Source organism: Oncorhynchus kisutch, unplaced genomic scaffold (assembly GCF_002021735.2).
Source record: "Oncorhynchus kisutch isolate 150728-3 unplaced genomic scaffold, Okis_V2 scaffold4087, whole genome shotgun sequence".
Classification (NCBI taxonomy): domain Eukaryota; kingdom Metazoa; phylum Chordata; class Actinopteri; order Salmoniformes; family Salmonidae; genus Oncorhynchus; species Oncorhynchus kisutch.
Genome location: NW_022266032.1, coordinates 102,841 through 120,407, shown reverse-complemented (window position 1 = coordinate 120,407; position 17,567 = coordinate 102,841). Strand labels below are relative to the sequence as shown.

The 17,567-nt window shown below is 41.6% G+C and overlaps 1 pseudogene; it reads right to left on the bottom strand.

Annotated features, from left to right (window-relative positions):
* Positions 1-977: 977 nt before the first annotated feature.
* LOC116353026 (GTPase IMAP family member 7-like) lies at positions 978-17,134 on the bottom strand (annotated as a pseudogene).
* Positions 17,135-17,567: the final 433 nt, after the last annotated feature.

Genomic DNA, 17,567 nt, shown 5'->3' with positions numbered 1-17,567 from the left:
TTCTTTGTTCTTAGTCATTGTTGGGGAAAAATTGGATCCAGATCAGATGTTGGGTACTATATTTATTGAATAGTATATGAATCCTATCAATTAAAATGTCAAATTTGGGCACAATAAATTTAATTTATTTATTAAATTTCTCAGAGATCACATTCTATGTATATTATATAACACCATAATTCATCTTAATTTCAAAACAATCTGAGATGATGGATGTGGAAATCTTATTTCTCCTGGTCTTCTGAGGTGGAACTACCTGATTTGAAATAGGTGCCCCAGCATTCATAACCTTTAACAGCGGCTAATACAGCCCCTGCTGCTAAGGACCATGGAGAGCTGTGCATGGCTCCCAACCCCAATGCAGCCGTACTGGCATACCACTTGCAGTCATTCAATTTCTCTTCTCTTCTTCTTATTTCTTCCTGCTCCTGCATCCTATGGTAGATAAATTACAAGATTATGTTTTAATAATGTTTATGCATCGAATAAGGTTCCTTAGTACTGTCTCATCTGTGTCTGTGGAACTGAGTTGTGCCTCTGAAGCTTGGGCTGGCAATTGATTTGGTGATAAAAACCTAAAGACTGCATTCCATTCCATGATTAGTGTCTGTGTGCCTGTCTACCGGTGCCAGGCAGACCCTCCCTCCAGTTTATTTCTCCAAAATGACAGATTAATTCTGGACCTCATCATTTGAGGGAAGGACCTGGTGTCTATGTTACATTAGTGATTATGTATAAACAAGCAGTAAATGACCTAGAGACCTGGTGCAATGTAAATCCTGCTGTCTGTTGCTTGATATCACAATGTACCTTTTTATAATTCTACACATCTGTTTGACTGTCATGCACATCCAGGAGGATGAACTACAACATATTGTAGCTCTGTTCTGCTCATGGATCCCACTTCAGAGTCTGCGGTCGACCAGCTTCATTATTGCAATGATGAAACAATATTTAAAAAAGATAACTGTTTGAAGAAATTAAAGTCTCTCTCACTTGATTAGAATTTCCTCCACCATCCTCTCTCTCTCTCTCTCTCTCTTGTTCTCTTCCTGCCTCCTCCTCTCCAGCGCTTCTGCTTCGATCTTCCTCTGGGCCTCCTGGTACATCTCAGTGATGTAGTGTTCCCCTCCATTGTCCTTCACCATCTCCTCGATCTTCTTCAGCAGCTCTGTGACCTGAGTGTTGTCTTCTCTCTTGTCATTGATTAGGGAGTGATATCTGCCCCCACAGATATTGATGAGTTTCCGTAACTCTGAAATCACTCTTTGACTGATTTCCCCTCCAGTTGATCTTCATGTGTGAACAGAATGATGGTGTACATTGAGGCTTCTTCTCCAAAGTTCTCCTGGATCCACTTCACAGTGTTCCTCTCCTCCTCTGTGAACCTCACCCCCAGTCTGATCACCAGCAGGAAGGCGTGAGGTCCTGGGACTGACATGTAGATGGCCTTTTCTATCTCACTTTTCATCTCTTCTTTAGACATTGTTGTGTCATAGAGCCCCGGGGTGTCGATGACATCAATCTTCCTCCCATCCACCACTCCACTCTGTTTCTCACAGTGAACAGTCACAGATACTGGAGATGACTTTGCTGTAAATGCATCTCCTTCCAGAATTCTGTTTCCTGTTGCACTCTTCCCTGATCCAGTCTTCCCCACCAGAACAATCCTCAGGTCAGACCGCTGCTCTGAATCTGTGAAAACAGACAAGAAGTGCTTGAGTTGATAGTGTCTTGATAAAAGGCTAATGTGTGTGTCTGTGTCTTTCCTGGTTGAGGGTTGATGAGACATTGACTGTCTCTCTTCTAGTCAAATAATCAAATACCATTCAGCTTATTCACCCATATATACCCCACAAGACATGACACCAGAGGTCTCTTCACAGTTTCTTCATTTAACCTTTTTTTTAACTAGGCTCAGTTAAGAACAACTCCTTATTTACAATGACGGCCTACCGGGAACAGTAAATTAGCTGCCTTGTTCAGGGGCAGAATGACAGATTTGGACCTTGTCAGCTCGGGGATTCGATCCAGCAACCATTTGGTTACTGGCCCAACGCTCTAAACACTAGGCTACCTGCTGGTTACTGGCCCAACGCTCTAAACACTAGGCTACCTGCTGGTTACTGGCCCAACGCTCTAAACACTAGGCTACCTGCTGGTTACTGGCCCAACGCTCTAAACACTAGGCTACCTGCTGGTTACTGGCCCAACGCTCTAAACACTAGGCTACCTGCTGGTTACTGGCCCAACGCTCTAAACACTAGGCTACCTGCTGGTTACTGGCCCAACGCTCTAAACACTAGGCTACCTGCTGGTTACTGGCCCAACGCTCTAAACACTAGGCTACCTGCTGGTTACTGGCCCAACGCTCTAAACACTAGGCTACCTGCTGGTTACTGGCCCAACGCTCTAAACACTAGGCTACCTGCTGGTTACTGGCCCAACGCTCTAAACACTAGGCTACCTGCTGGTTACTGGCCCAACGCTCTAAACACTAGGCTACCTGCTGGTTACTGGCCCAACGCTCTAAACACTAGGCTACCTGCTGGTTACTGGCCCAACGCTCTAAACACTAGGCTACCTGCTGGTTACTGGCCCAACGCTCTAAACACTAGGCTACCTGCTGGTTACTGGCCCAACGCTCTAAACACTAGGCTACCTGCTGGTTACTGGCCCAACGCTCTAAACACTAGGCTACCTGCTGGTTACTGGCCCAACGCTCTAAACACTAGGCTACCTGCTGGTTACTGGCCCAACGCTCTAAACACTAGGCTACCTGCTGGTTACTGGCCCAACGCTCTAAACACTAGGCTACCTGCTGGTTACTGGCCCAACGCTCTAAACACTAGGCTACCTGCTGGTTACTGGCCCAACGCTCTAAACACTAGGCTACCTGCCATCCCAAATAAATAAAATAAAAGACTAAGCAACTTGTCATTGAATGGAACTGTGAAGGGACACAAACACATCATTAATTTTATTGTATGTCACGTTCTGACCATCATTCTTGTGTGTTTTCCTTGTTTTAGTGTTGGTCAGGATGTGAGCTGGGTGGGCATTCTATGTTGTGTGTCTGGTTTGTATATTTCTATGTTTGGCCTGATATGGTTCTCAATCAGAGGCAGGTGTTAGTCATTGTCTCTGATTGGGAACCATATTTAGGTAGCCTGTTTTGTGTTGGGTTTTGTGGGTGGTTGTCTCCTGTGTCAGTGTTTGTACCACACGGGACTGTTTCGGGTTTTCAGGTTTCTTGTTTTGTAGTTTATTTCATGTATAGTTTTCGTTATTAAAAGTACCATGAATTATAACTACGCTGCGTCTTGGTCCGATCCCTGCAGAGGAAGAGGAAGAAGAGAACCGTTACATTGTATTGTATTACAGTTTTTTCCAACTGCTTACACACAATCTTTTCATGTCACACGATTTTTGAAACCTCTTACTTAAAGTGCAAAACTACACACCAAATATCCAAAACCATAAGCTATTTCTCAGCCTTTGACTCAGTTGTCAATTGCATAAAACACTTTTTTCAAAACACTACACACAATTCTCTACCTAAAACACAAAAATCTAACAGGAAGGGACTTGCTTTCCTTTTCCAAACACAACCAATCAAAATGCTACACTTATTCACCACACACACTCCTCACATGTGCAAACACTAATAGCTTAACTGATCACTAACCAATCACTGCTTTACTGTAAAATAGGCCTATAAATAGGTTATAGGTCATATTACCGGTTTTGAACAATTATGGCCAACAATGGACAGAGAGCAAGAGGAGTAGGAGGAAGAGGAAGAAGAGGATGAGGGCAAAGAAGAGAAGGAAGGAGAGCCATCTCTGAGATTAGGGCAACACTTGTTGATCATGTGATCAACCACGGTTTGACCATGAGAGAGGCTGGACTGAGAGTCGAGCCCAACTTGAGTCAATTTACAGTGGCGTCCATAATTCGAACCTTCAGAAATGAGAACAGGTATGCAACTATATAATGACTATTTTAGCATTACAGTAATGTACTGTAAAATACGTATGACTGCATAGTATTGTGTACGCATTTGTAACTCTAAGCCATCCATTTACTGCACTGCATTGAATGAATGAGGTTGGTTATCATGCTGTACTACATTTTTTTGTACATTGTTTACAGTTCCTATGCTGAACACATACTGTGTTTGAATACAGAGTGGAAAGGCAAAGACATCATGGAGGACGAGGACGCTTGTTTACAGATGTACAAGAGACTGCAATTATAAATATGGTTTTGGCCAACAATGCAATTAGGATTCGAGAGATAAGAGAGCATATCTTGAATAATGACACCATATTTAACAACATCAATGCTGTAAGCCTGTCGACCATACAACGCATCCTCCAACGGCACCGAGTGACGATGAAACAACTTCACAAGGTGCCATTTGAGAGAAACTCTGACAGAGTCAAGAATATGCGACATGACTTTGTAGAGGTATGTATGCAACACTACTTCCAGTACTTCAGACATACCATATTTACTCATCTGTATATCCTTTTGTCTGTTACAGAGAGTATTGGAGCTGGATGCCCATGTAATTCACCATGAATTTATTTATGTGGATGAGGTTGGCCGCGGAAGAAATGTAATAGGACAGAGGGCATTTACCAATGTCCCTGGACAGCGTGGGGGTAATATAACTATGTGTGCTGCCATCACTCAAAACGGGGTCCTCCATCACAATGCCACACTGGGTCCGTACAACACCGGCCATATGCTCACTTTTCTGGATACAATTTACACAATGCTTGTCCCTGATCCAGATCAGGAGCCTGCTAGATTTGTGGTTTTATGGGACAATGTTAGTTTTCACTGGGCCGTTCTGGTCCAAAACTGGTTTGCCACCCATCCACAATTTGTAGTTTTGTACCTACCCCCATATTCACCTTTTCTAAATCCCATAGAGGAATTCTTCTCAGCCCGGCGCTGGAAAGTGTATGATCGCCAACCCTATGCCCGCATGCCGCTTCTCCAGGCAATGGAGGACGCATGTGGGGACATAGAGGTTGCCTCTGTCCAAGGTTGGATACGCCACACTAGGAGATACTTCCCTCGATGTTTGGCAAGAGAAAGCGTATCTTGTGATGTGCACGAAGTATTGTGGCCAGACCCAGGCCGGCGAAGAGATGAAGGGTAGCTTAGCACTGGTGACTCCCCCTGGGACCCCACACACACAATTGTGTTGTTTACTGTATTCTAAAGAATATACTTTTGGTTTACATATGTTTATGGTTTTGTTGTATGCTACTGTATACAACAGTAATGTTTGGCCTAATAAATATTTTCTGTTTCTACATTGCATTGGTGTTTACAGTGTACTTGTTACCCCTCTCAGCAGATTACTTTCACTGTAGAACATTGTATTGAAATGTAGATATAAGCCTATGAAAGACCAAAGAGCTTTAGATTTAGAACAACAGTGTTTACATGGTATATCCACAAATGTACTATTATGAAAGCAGTGTTTGCCATTTGATGCAAATGCTTCATTCTGACATGTGTTTGTGGCATTTTGAAGTAGATGTGAGGCATTTTGTGTGTGCAGTTTTGGGAATTGTGTGTAGTTTTGAAAAAAAGGAGACAGTTTTGAAAACGTGTGTAAGCAGTTGGAAAAAACTGTTATTATTATATCTATGTATTTATTTGTGTGACTGTCCTTGTCTATCAGTGTTTAGTTACTTGTCATGTTTTGTGTTTTCTGTTGACCCCAGGAAAATCATCTGCTGCCTCTGGAAAAGACAATGGGATTCAAATAAACAAAGTGTGTGTGTGTGTGTGTGTGTGTGTGTGTGTGTGTGTGTGTGTGTGTACCTTGGCATTGACCAGTGAAGTCTTGCAGAAAGAGTGTCAACAGGAACAGAATCTTCAGAGTCCCTCCTCTTCCTTGTTCCATTACTACAACTGCAGCCAATCAAAAACATGGAAACAGACGATGACCTCATTACAAAATACAAAGTCCACATTTCTTCGGTGACTCATGCAGTGTTCGGCAAAGTTCCAACGTTTATAGATGAGGAGGGACTAAATTATATATTTTTTCTGCTACTTGACTTTCAAACCACAAAAACGATTAAACTATAAACTATAAAAAGAGTAATGATATGTGGTATAACTGTGGATAAACAAATTACATTCCCTAACAACGTAGCCTACATCACGTGAACATAATGTACTCATATGTATCAAATGCCATTCTAAACATGGCCACTACTCTACCGTTGCCTGGCTGCTGCTATTAAGACCAGATAGACCAGTTAGAGGTGAACATTTAAACAATGTGGAAGTCGGGAGGTGTCTGGACACAAAGGGTGTGTTCCTCTGTTCCTCTGTTCCTCTGTTCCTCTGTTCCTCTGTTCCTTTGTTCCTCTGCTCAGACGTTGCTGACGTCTGTCTGCTATGAATTATAGGTGACCCATTCTATAGATCATCTGAGGGTGATTCGTCGACCAGCCAACATTATCGTAGAGACTCAATCGATTCACTTTATATGTGTGTGTTGTATTGACCTGCTCCCTTATTAATAAGTCATTAAAGATTTAGTTTAAGTATAACTCTGACTTGTGTGATAAGTTTGTCTCTCCACCTTTGATAGTAAAGAAATGAACCACCACACGCTAGATCTTACAATGCCTGGATAGGTATTTTACACATCAACAAATCCGATCATGTGTTTTTGCAATCTGTCAGTCAACCATTGGTTGATGCATGCAACGTCTAAGCAGTGTGACCTTAGTCAGTACTGACAAAAACCTGCAGGTGTGTCCCTCACAGCAACAACCTGCTATAAGACGGCTGTTGACCCAAGATCGGCCCCCTTGAACATGATACAGTATACTGCACTATCTCTGCACTAAACAAGGTACAGTATACTGCACTATCTCTACACTAATCAAGGTACAGTATACTGCACTAAACAAGGTACAGTATACTGCACTAAACAAGGTACAGTATACTGCACTAAACAAGGTACGGTATACTACACTATCTCTGCACTAAACAAGATACAGTATACTGCACTATCTCTGCACTAATTAAGGTACAGTATACTGCACTATCTCTGCACTAAACAAGGTACAGTATACTACACTATCTCTGCACTAAACAAGGTACAGTATACTGCACTAAACAAGGTACAGTATACTGCACTAAACAAGGTACAGTATACTGCACTAAACAAGGTACAGTATACTGCACTAAACAAGGTACAGTATACTGCACTAAACAAGGTACAGTATACTGCACTAAACAAGGTACAGTATACTGCACTATCTCAGCACTAAACAAGGTACGGTATACTACACTATCTCTTCACTAAACAAGGTCCGGTATACTACACTATCTCTGCACTAAACAAGGTACAGTATACTACACTATCTCTGCACTAAACAAGGTACGGTATACTACACTATCTCTGCACTAAACAAGATACAGTATACTACACTATCTCTGCACTAAACAAGGTCCGGTATACTACACTATACTGTGTACCTACATAAGAGTCAGAACCCACAGAACCTACCACTGTAGTTATTTTATGGTTGGTTATGACACCTACATAAGAGTCAGAACCCACAGAACCTACCACTGTAGTTATGTTATGGTTGGTTATGACACCTACATAAGAGTCAAAACCCACAGAACCTACCACTGTAGTTATTATATGACTGGTTATGACACCTACATAAGAGTCAAACCCCACAGAACCTACCACTGTAGGTGGTATTTAATGGTCAGTCAATTTCAGAAAATGATATAGGATATGATGTAATGGAATGTTTTGCCTTGTGTGGTAGGTTCTGTGGGTTCTGACTCTTATGTAGGTGTCATAACCAACCATAAAATAACTACAGTGGTAGGTTCTGTGGGTTCTGACTCTTATGTAGGTGTCATAACCAACCATAAAATAACTACAGTGGTAGGTTCTGTGGGTTCTGACTCTTATGTAGGTGTCATAACCAACCATAAAATAACTACAGTGGTAGGTTCTGTGGGGTTTGACTCTTATGTAGGTGTCATAACCAACCATAAAATAACTACAGTGGTAGGTTCTGTGGGGTTTGACTCTTATGTAGGTGTCATAACCAACCATAAAATAACTACAGTGGTAGGTTCTGTGGGGTTTGACTCTTATGTAGGTGTCATAACCAACCATAAAATAACTACAGTGGTAGGTTCTGTGGGGTTTGACTCTTATGTAGGTGTCATAACCAGCCATAAAATAATGCAATATATGTCACAACAGGTCTAAATATATTTATCATGACAGTCTTATGACCTTATTATGACAGGTTATGTCAGCTGTTATGACATGTTAAGGCCAGGCACCACAGGCAACAATTTAGATTTGTCTTCCATCTGTCAATTTTCAGATTTGGGGATGTTTTGCAACTATAACTTCCATAAAATGTACAAATAAATCGACAAAAATTGACATAAATACTTGATTTGTATATTTGTATCCCAACTCCGTTAACTATATCTAGCATACATTTAGTTTTTGTTAGCATGTTTCATGTAGAATATCAACCACAATTTTTTTAAACTCATCATGTTGAATCATATATCATTCAAAAGCTAGTTTTCAGGCGCATTTCGTTAGCTAGTCCATAAATGGATATATCCTTTGTAGACGTAGTGCTTTACGCTGAAAGATTAGTCATTTCCTGATATCCGATTGGTCACTGGCATTTAAACACCCTTTCCGGCAACCTGATTCAGTTAAAATGCCTCGCAGCACTTCTTTGTTTGAAAATATCTCCCGCAAAGAATCCACGTAAAGAGAGACAAAATGAGAAAATCTCACCGAATATATCCACAGTATGTGAATAAAAATAGGCGATCTCAGTAAGCCAATACGAGAAGAGCAGTGAATGAAAGAAAACATTTGCCTGATCAGCGGGGTCGAGACAGTGGCAGTACAGGTAGAGGAGGAAAAGCAGGTAGCCGGCAGCAGCGCGTCGAGATGTAAATTAGTCGAGATGAAGATGACAGATAGCAACGATCAACCAGACAGCAGCCAGCCAACAGTTGCTTTTATTCCACGTCACAAATAAACCAATTTGTATGTGATTTGATTTGCCCCAAGTGTCTAAACGCTGGACTGAAAATCCCCATAGAGCACACGGAAGGTAATCGTGATGCATTTAGGAGGAGTGTTTACACCTCCTCCAGGCTGCAGGAGTACTCCAGGGGAGATGGGGCATTTAATGTAAATGTGAGGATGGTTCTTTTAGCCCACGAACATGGACTTGGTTATGCAGCTCTAAAGAAAATAAGTCCTATGGATTCCTTCCTTCTCAGCTCATATCAGAGACATGACAGGAGAGTGACAGGTCATTAAAAGGGGAGAGTAGCCCATTATTGTCAGGTGCAGACTACAGACACCCTGGTTCGATTCCAGGCTGTATCACAAACGGCCGTGATTGGGAGTCCCATAGGCCGGCACACAATTGACCTATCGTCGTCCGGGTATGGCCGGTGTAGGCCGTCAATGTAAATAAGAATTTGTTCTTAACTGACCTTCCTGGTTAAATAAAGGATCAATATAAATGTTTTGGTTATAACCGTGTCATAACATGTTAGGACGCTGGGTGTCAAGTAAAGTGTTACCAATAATTTCATATGTAAAAAGATAAGATGTGTATGCACCCAGTGCCCAAGGAAGCGCAGGTAACCTGCCTAAATGATTAACGTAGCACTCACTTCGGTAGCCATGAAGTGCTTTGAAAGGCTGACTCACATCAACAGTATCCTCCAGGAAACCCAAGACCCACTCCAATTCGCATATCGCCCCAACAGATCCACAGATGAGGCAATCTCAATCGCACTCCACACTGTCCTTTCCCACCTGGAGAAAAGGAACACCTATATGAGAATGCTGTTCATTGACTACAGCTCAGCGTTCAGCACCATAGTGCCCACGAAGCTCATCACTAAGCTAAGGACCCTGGGACTAAACACCTCCCTCTGCAACTGGATCCTGGACTTCCTGAAGGGCCGCCCCCAGGTGTTAAGGGTAGGCAACAACACGTCTGCTACGCTGATCCTCAACCCTTTTTCGTATTTTTTATTTCATCTTTATTTAGCCAGGTAGACCAGTTGAGAACAAGTTCTCATTTACAACTGTGACCTGGCCAAGATAAAGCAAAGCAGTGCGACAAAAATTACAACACAGAGTTTCACATGGGATAAACAAATGTACGGTCAATAACACAATAGAAAAAGTCTATGTACAGTTTGTGCAAATGTAGTAAAATTAGGGAAGTAAGGCAATAAATAGGCCATATAGCTTCCAGCTTCAGTGATTTTTGCAATTCGTTTCCATCATTGGCAGCAGAAAACTGGAAGGAAAGGCGGGCAAAGGAGGTGCTGGCTTTGGGGATGACCAGTGAAATATACCTGCTGGAGCTCGTGCTACGGGTGGGTGTTGCTATGGTGACCAGTGAGCTGAGATAAGGCGGCATACTTAGTACCGGTATACTTGATAATTAGTCCCCTCCTGTTCTCCCTGTTCACCCATGACTGCGTGGCCAAACATGACTCCAGCACCATCATTAAGTTTGCTTACGACACAACAGTGGTAGGCCTGATCACCGACAACGATGAGACAGCCTATAGGGAGGAGGTCAGAGAACTGGCAGTGTGGTGCCAGGACAACAACCTCTCCCTCAATGTAAGCAAGACAAAGGAACTGATCGTGGAATACAGGAAGAGGTGGACCGAAACAGGCCCCCATTAACATCAATGGGGCTGAAGAGGGCATGACAAAACCTTTACCCCGTCAGGAGACTGAAAAGATTTGGCATGGGTCCCCAGATCCTCAAACAGTTCTACAGCTGCACCACCGAGAGCATCCTGACCGGTTGCATAACCGCCTGGTATGGCAACTGCTCTGCATCTGACGGTAAGTTGCTACAGAGGGTAGTGCGAATGGTCCAGTACATCACTGGGGCCAAGCTTCCTGCCATCCAGGACCTAGATAATAGGCGGTGTCAGAGGAAAGCCCATAAAATTGTCAGAGACTCCAGTCATCCAAGTCATAGACTGTCATCTCTGCTACCACACGGCAAGCGATACCGGACCGCCAAGTCTAGGACCAAAAGGCTCCTTAACAGCTTAATTAAAACCTCTTTGGGATAGGGCTAGCATTTTCACTTTTGGATAAATAGCGCGCCCAATTTCAACTTTCTGCTACTCATGCCAAGAATATAAGATATGCATATTATTAGTAGATGTGGATAGAAAACACTCTGAAGTTTCTAAAACGGTTTGAATCATGTCTGTGAGTATTCCAGAACTTATGTAGCAGGCAAAACCCGAGGACTAACCATTCCGGAAAAAAATTTACGTCACTGTCTATTCAATGAGGTTTCTTTGGGACACTAAATGAAATATGAGCTTGTTTGCAGTTCCTACCACTTCCACTGGATGTCACCAGTCTTTGGAAATAGGTTGAGGTTTTTCCTTTGTGAAATGAAGAAGTACGGCCATCTTGGATTAGGGTAAGTAGCGTTAGTTTGTGATCCTCCTGTATTGAAAACAGATCGACCCGTCTTCAATTTGATTGATTATTAACGTTTAAAAATACCTCAAGCTGTATTACAAAAGTAGGTTGAAATGTTTTGGCAAAGTTTACAAGTCACTTTTGAAATATTTTGTAGTGACGTTGCGCAAATGGGATGCTGTTTTTTTCTTGATCAAACGCACCAAATAAATGGACATTTTGGATATATATCGACGGAATTAATCCAACAAAAGAACCATTTGTGATGTTTATGGGACATATTGGAGTGCCAACTAAAGAAGCTCGTCAAAGGTAAGGCATGTTTTATATTTTAATTCTGCGTTTTATTTGAATCTGGCGCTTTGCATTTTCCTTGGCAATTGGCCAGGTGGGACATTTGTGTCCCGCCTATCCCAGAGAGTTTTTAATCTACTCTACTGCTACACTTAAATCACTCTGAGTGTAAATAAATGAAACCTCCATAAATACATTTCCCCCTTTTTCTCTCCACTCTACAGAATGGACTCTTGGAAAGCCCCTTGGTAACTTGAGTATGGTAACATCAAAAGGTTGGGAACCTAACATTATTTTGGCAATCCAACCAGTTGAAAGTGTCCGTTGGTACGTAAAAAATGTGATGTCAGATCAGTTGTTGTCTGAGACATTATTAATGATGATAGGACAACATAAACTGTATCTTGGAAAGTCTACACATTCTAGTTATCAGATTCACATGGAATTGTTGTGCAAATTAAATGTTTAAATATGAAACTATTTGTGAAAAGATGAAATGTCATTTTAGCTTCTAAATGAGAGAATTGTTTTCATAAGTGAACTATGCTCACACAGTGGCCCAGCCCAAGTGAACAGGCATTGGTTGTGAACTATGAAACACGCCCTTCTCTCCCCCACGACAAATGCCCAATGACGAAAGTCAACCTCTTATGTTCCCGATGACATGAGGACTGCTGTCCATAGTTTAAAAAGGGCAAATTTCAACATGGAGGTGACAATCGACACACTGAAGGGAGGAATTTCAACTTTACCAGCCAGAATATAGCATGAGCTTATGGTATTGCAACTTGGTATGAACTTTGAACTCTTGTTCACTAAAGAAGTGATACATCCTGGCCGTCGAGTTATCAGCAGCAGCTGTGGACGTGCATGGCCTGGGAAGGGACGGAGAATATCTTCGGAATGACAGGGTACTACATCGTATCCGTTCTACCACCGAAAGACAGGGTACTACATCGTATCCGTTCTACCACCAGACGAACGACTACAACGTATCTGCCCAGAAATACTCTTCAAAGGACAAGGGAGATCTCTGCTGTGCAACCTAGCCTTCCATCTTCGACCAATCTATCGAAGCGCAGCTCAGAGTAAATATATTTCTTGAATTTTCCTTTTCCGAATGGGCAGTTATTTAGAATGCATACGATTCTGTATTTACGATAGCATAGCTTCATAAGGACCGATAGATACCCAATCCTTTTGTTCCTCAGTCTTCCCGTACTTTCATTCAAACCCAACCCCCTTTCTTTGTGTAACCAGCCGTCATATCGGTTTCGTCCGCTAGGGATGTTTCCTTTTATGACATAATTAGTCGTCAATGTATGATCCATCCTGTGCATATGTAATTCTGTGGGACTATTTAGGTATTTTGTAAATAAATAATTAATCAAAATGTTGTATTGCAGATTCAACTTGTTAGCCAGGGTTCGTGAAGATAACCAAGAATTTACAACTTTCAGATGAGACTGAATAAGGTGATGATTAAATATTGACTGCTATTGATATAAAAGATTACCAGGTCTATTCAGAGTTTATTCGGAAGACAACAGCTCTATAAACATGCTTTCGTGGTGCCCCGACTTCCTAGTTAATTACATTTGCATGATTAGTTTAATCAGGTAATATTCATTACAGAGAATTGATTTTATAAAATAGCATGTCATGTCATTTAATCCATAGTAAAGACACAACAATACTATATTTCCACACTAAATACATGCACTAAGATAAACATGGTCAACACCTGGGCTGCTTTCAAAAACTATCATGATAGGCCACCCTGCCACACGGCTAGCATATATATAACATTGCAAATGGTTTTGAAAGAACTGTTATATCATTCAGTAAGTACCGTTGCCATACGTAGCAAAACGTTAAGACCAACTGAACGCACACCTGGTGTTTTAAAAGCCTAGCATATGCATAGTGCATTCATACCCTTGGCTGACGCCTACAGCTAGACCTGCTGCCACCAATACTGGTGAAGCAGACAACATCCCTAGTCCTGCTGCGGCTAGACCGCCGTACGCTGCCAGTTTACAGTAAAACGTAATATCGCTGATTTTTCTCTGAGCCTCTTCATAGTCAGCACTGGTGTAGTGTTCTCCTCCGTTGTCCTCCTCCACCATCTCCTCGATCTTCTCCAGCAGCTCTCTAACCTGAGTGTTGTCTTTTCTCTTGTCATTGATTAGAGAGTGATATCTGCCCCCACACATATTGATGAGTCTCCGTAGCTCTTTGCTCTGAGCAAGAAACCCTTTGACTGTTTTGCCCTCCAGTTGATCTCCATGAGTGAACAGCAAGATGGTGTACATTGAGGCATCTTCTCCAAAGTTCTCCTGGATCCACTTCACAGTGTTCTGCTCCTCCTCTGTGAACCTCCCCAGTCTGATCACCAGCAGGAACACATGGGGACCTGGAACTGACATGTAGATGGCCTTTTCTATTTCACTTTTCATCTCTTCTTGAGACATTGTTGTGTCATAGAGCCCCGGGGTGTCGATGACATCAATCTTCCTCCCATCCACCACTCCACTCTGTTTCTCACTCTGTGCAGTCACAGACACTGGAGAAGCCTCCACTTTAAACACCTTTTTACCCAGGATGGTGTTTCCTGTTGTACTCTTCCCTGCTCCAGTCTTCCCCACCATAACTATCCTCAGGTCAGAGAGCTGCCCTGAAACTGGAAACAGACAAGAAGTGCTTGAGATGATAATTTTCAGTAGCCATTTATCAAGACACTATGTGTTCCTGCACAGTATGTGTGTGTGTGTGTACCTTGGCATTGACCAGTGAGTGTCAACAGGAACAGAATCTTCAGAATCCTTCCTGTCCCTTGTTCCATCTCTACTACTGCAGCCAATCAAAAACATGGAAACAGACAATGACCTCATTACAAAATACAAAGTCCACATTTCTTCAGTGACTCATCCAAAGCGTTTGGCCAAGTTCCAACGTTATCACGCCCACGCCCTGATATATTTTGGTTAGGTCAGGGTGTGACTAGGGTGAGTATGCTAGTTTTTGTATTGTCTTGGCTTTTGTAGGTCTAGGGTTTTTTGTATGTTTATGTTGGCCTGATATGGTTCCCAATCAGAGACCACTGTTTATCGTTGTCTCTGATTGGGGATCATATTTAGGTAGCCATTTCCCTTTGGTGTTTGTAGGATCTTGTTCTATGTTTAGTTGCCTGTCTGCACTATTCATATAGCTTCACGTTTCGTTCGATTGTTTGTTGTTTTGTTAGTTGAGTTTCAGTTATTAAATATCATGTGGAATTCTACTCATGCTGCGCCTTGGTCTCATCTTTGTGACGATCGTGACAAACGTTCACAGATGAGGAGAGACTAAATTATTATTTTTTTCAGCTATTTGACTTCTAAACAATAAAAACTATAAAACTATAAACTATAAAAAGAGTAATGATATGCGGTACAACTGTTGTAAAACACAGTATATTTCCTAAGATAGGGCATACATAATGTACTCATATAGGGCGTACATAATGTACTCATATGGGGCGTACATAATGTACTCATATAGGGCGTACATAATGTACTCATATAGGGCGTACATAATGTACTTATATAGGGCGTACATAATGTACTCATATAGGGCGTACATAATGTACTCATATAGGGTGTACATAATGTACTCATATGGGGCGTACATAATGTACTCATATAGGGCGTACATAATGTACTCACAGGGTGAACATAATGTACTCATATGGGGCGTACATAATGTACTCATATGGGGCGTACATAATGTACTCATATGGGGCGTACATAATGTACTCATATAGGGCGTACATAATGTACTCATATAGGGTGAACATAATGTACTCATATGGGGCGTACATAATGTACTCATATAGGGCGTACATAATGTACTCATATAGGGCGTACATAATGTACTCATATGGGGCGTATCAAATGCCATTCTAAACATGGTTATTATTCTACCGTTGCCTGTCTGCTGCTGTTAAGACCAGATAGACCAGTTAGAGGTCGTGTTCCATTACCATCAAACATCACATCTACTGTGTAGACAGACAGGAACAGTTCAGACAATAATTAAGTGGAATCAGTATAACTGAAAACAGTACTTAATGAGTAAATCGGGAGGTGTCAGAACACAAAGGATGTGTTCCTCTGTTCCTCTGCTCAGACATTGCTGACGCCAGATCTTACAACACCTGTATAGGTATTTTACATATCCGCTAACCACATCATATGTTTAAGCAATCTATCAGTCAACCATTGGTTGATGCATGCAACCTCTAAGCAGTGGAATGTGACCTTAGTCAGTACTGACAAAAACCTGCAGGTGTTTCCCTCACAGCAACAACCTGCTATAAGACGGCTGTTGACCCAAGATCGACCCCCTTGAACATGATACAGTATACTGCACTATCTCTGCACTAATCAAGGTACAGTATACTGCACTATCTCTACACTAATCAAGGTACAGTATACTACACTATCTCTACACTAAACAAGGTACAGTATACTACACTATCTCTACACTAAACAAGGTACAGTATACTACACTATCTCTGCACTAAACAAGGTACAGTATACTACACTATCTCTGCACTAAACAAGGTACAGTATACTACACTATCTCTGCACTAAACAAGGTACAGTATACTACACTATCTCTGCACTAAACAAGTTCCAGTATACTGCACTATCTCTACACTAAACAAGGTACAGTATACTACACTATCTCTACACTAAACAAGGTACAGTATACTACACTATCTCTGCACTAAACAAGGTACAGTATACTGCACTATCTCTGCACTAAACAAGGTACAGTATACTACACTATCTCTACACTAAACAAGGTACAGTATACTGCACTATCTCTGCACTAAACAAGGTACAGTATACTGCACTATCTCTACACTAAACAAGGTAAATGTTTCAGGTAAAAGTCTAACCATGTTTCCTCTTTCACTGTTCTACAATATTAAGATGTGTATGAATACACACATATAGCAGAATGTGATTGTTAACAGCTACATGATTATATTGTTTTGACATTTTGATGTTAAGTAATGTAATCATATGACTATTTATGCATAAATGTGAACAGACCTGGTATCAATAAAATGTCAACTTAATATTGTACTACAGTTATTCAAATACTGTAGAGTAGATTGTTGTACAACATTTCATTAGTAAGGTAGTTAAGTTGAATACTCACTTTTAGTGTTGCACAGATCTGTATATTGTTGTCCCCTGTTGTCACTGAGAGACCTGAAGCAGTGGTCCTGCTGGTTTTGCTTAGCCAGGTGCCCCAGGTGGGTGGAGATCTACCTCGACCAATGGAATGGTCTAAAACTCATGCAAAACTAAAGCGCCCAATGTGCCTCACCTTACATTCTGTTAAGTTTCATTTTCCCAGAAACTAGTCATTTCTAGCCAATGAGAGACTCTTATGTAGGTGTCATAACCAGCCATAAAATAACTACAGTGGTAGGTTCTGTGGGTTTTGACTCTTATGTAGGTGTCATAACCAACCATAAAATAACTACAGTGGTAGGTTCTGTGGGGTTTGACTCTTATGTAGGTGTCATAACCAACCATAAAATAACTACAGTGGTAGGTTCTGTGGGTTTTGACTCTTATGTAGGTGTCATAACCAACCATAAAATAACTACAGTGGTAGGTTCTGTGGGGTTTGACTCTTATGTAGGTGTCATAACCAACCATAAAATAAC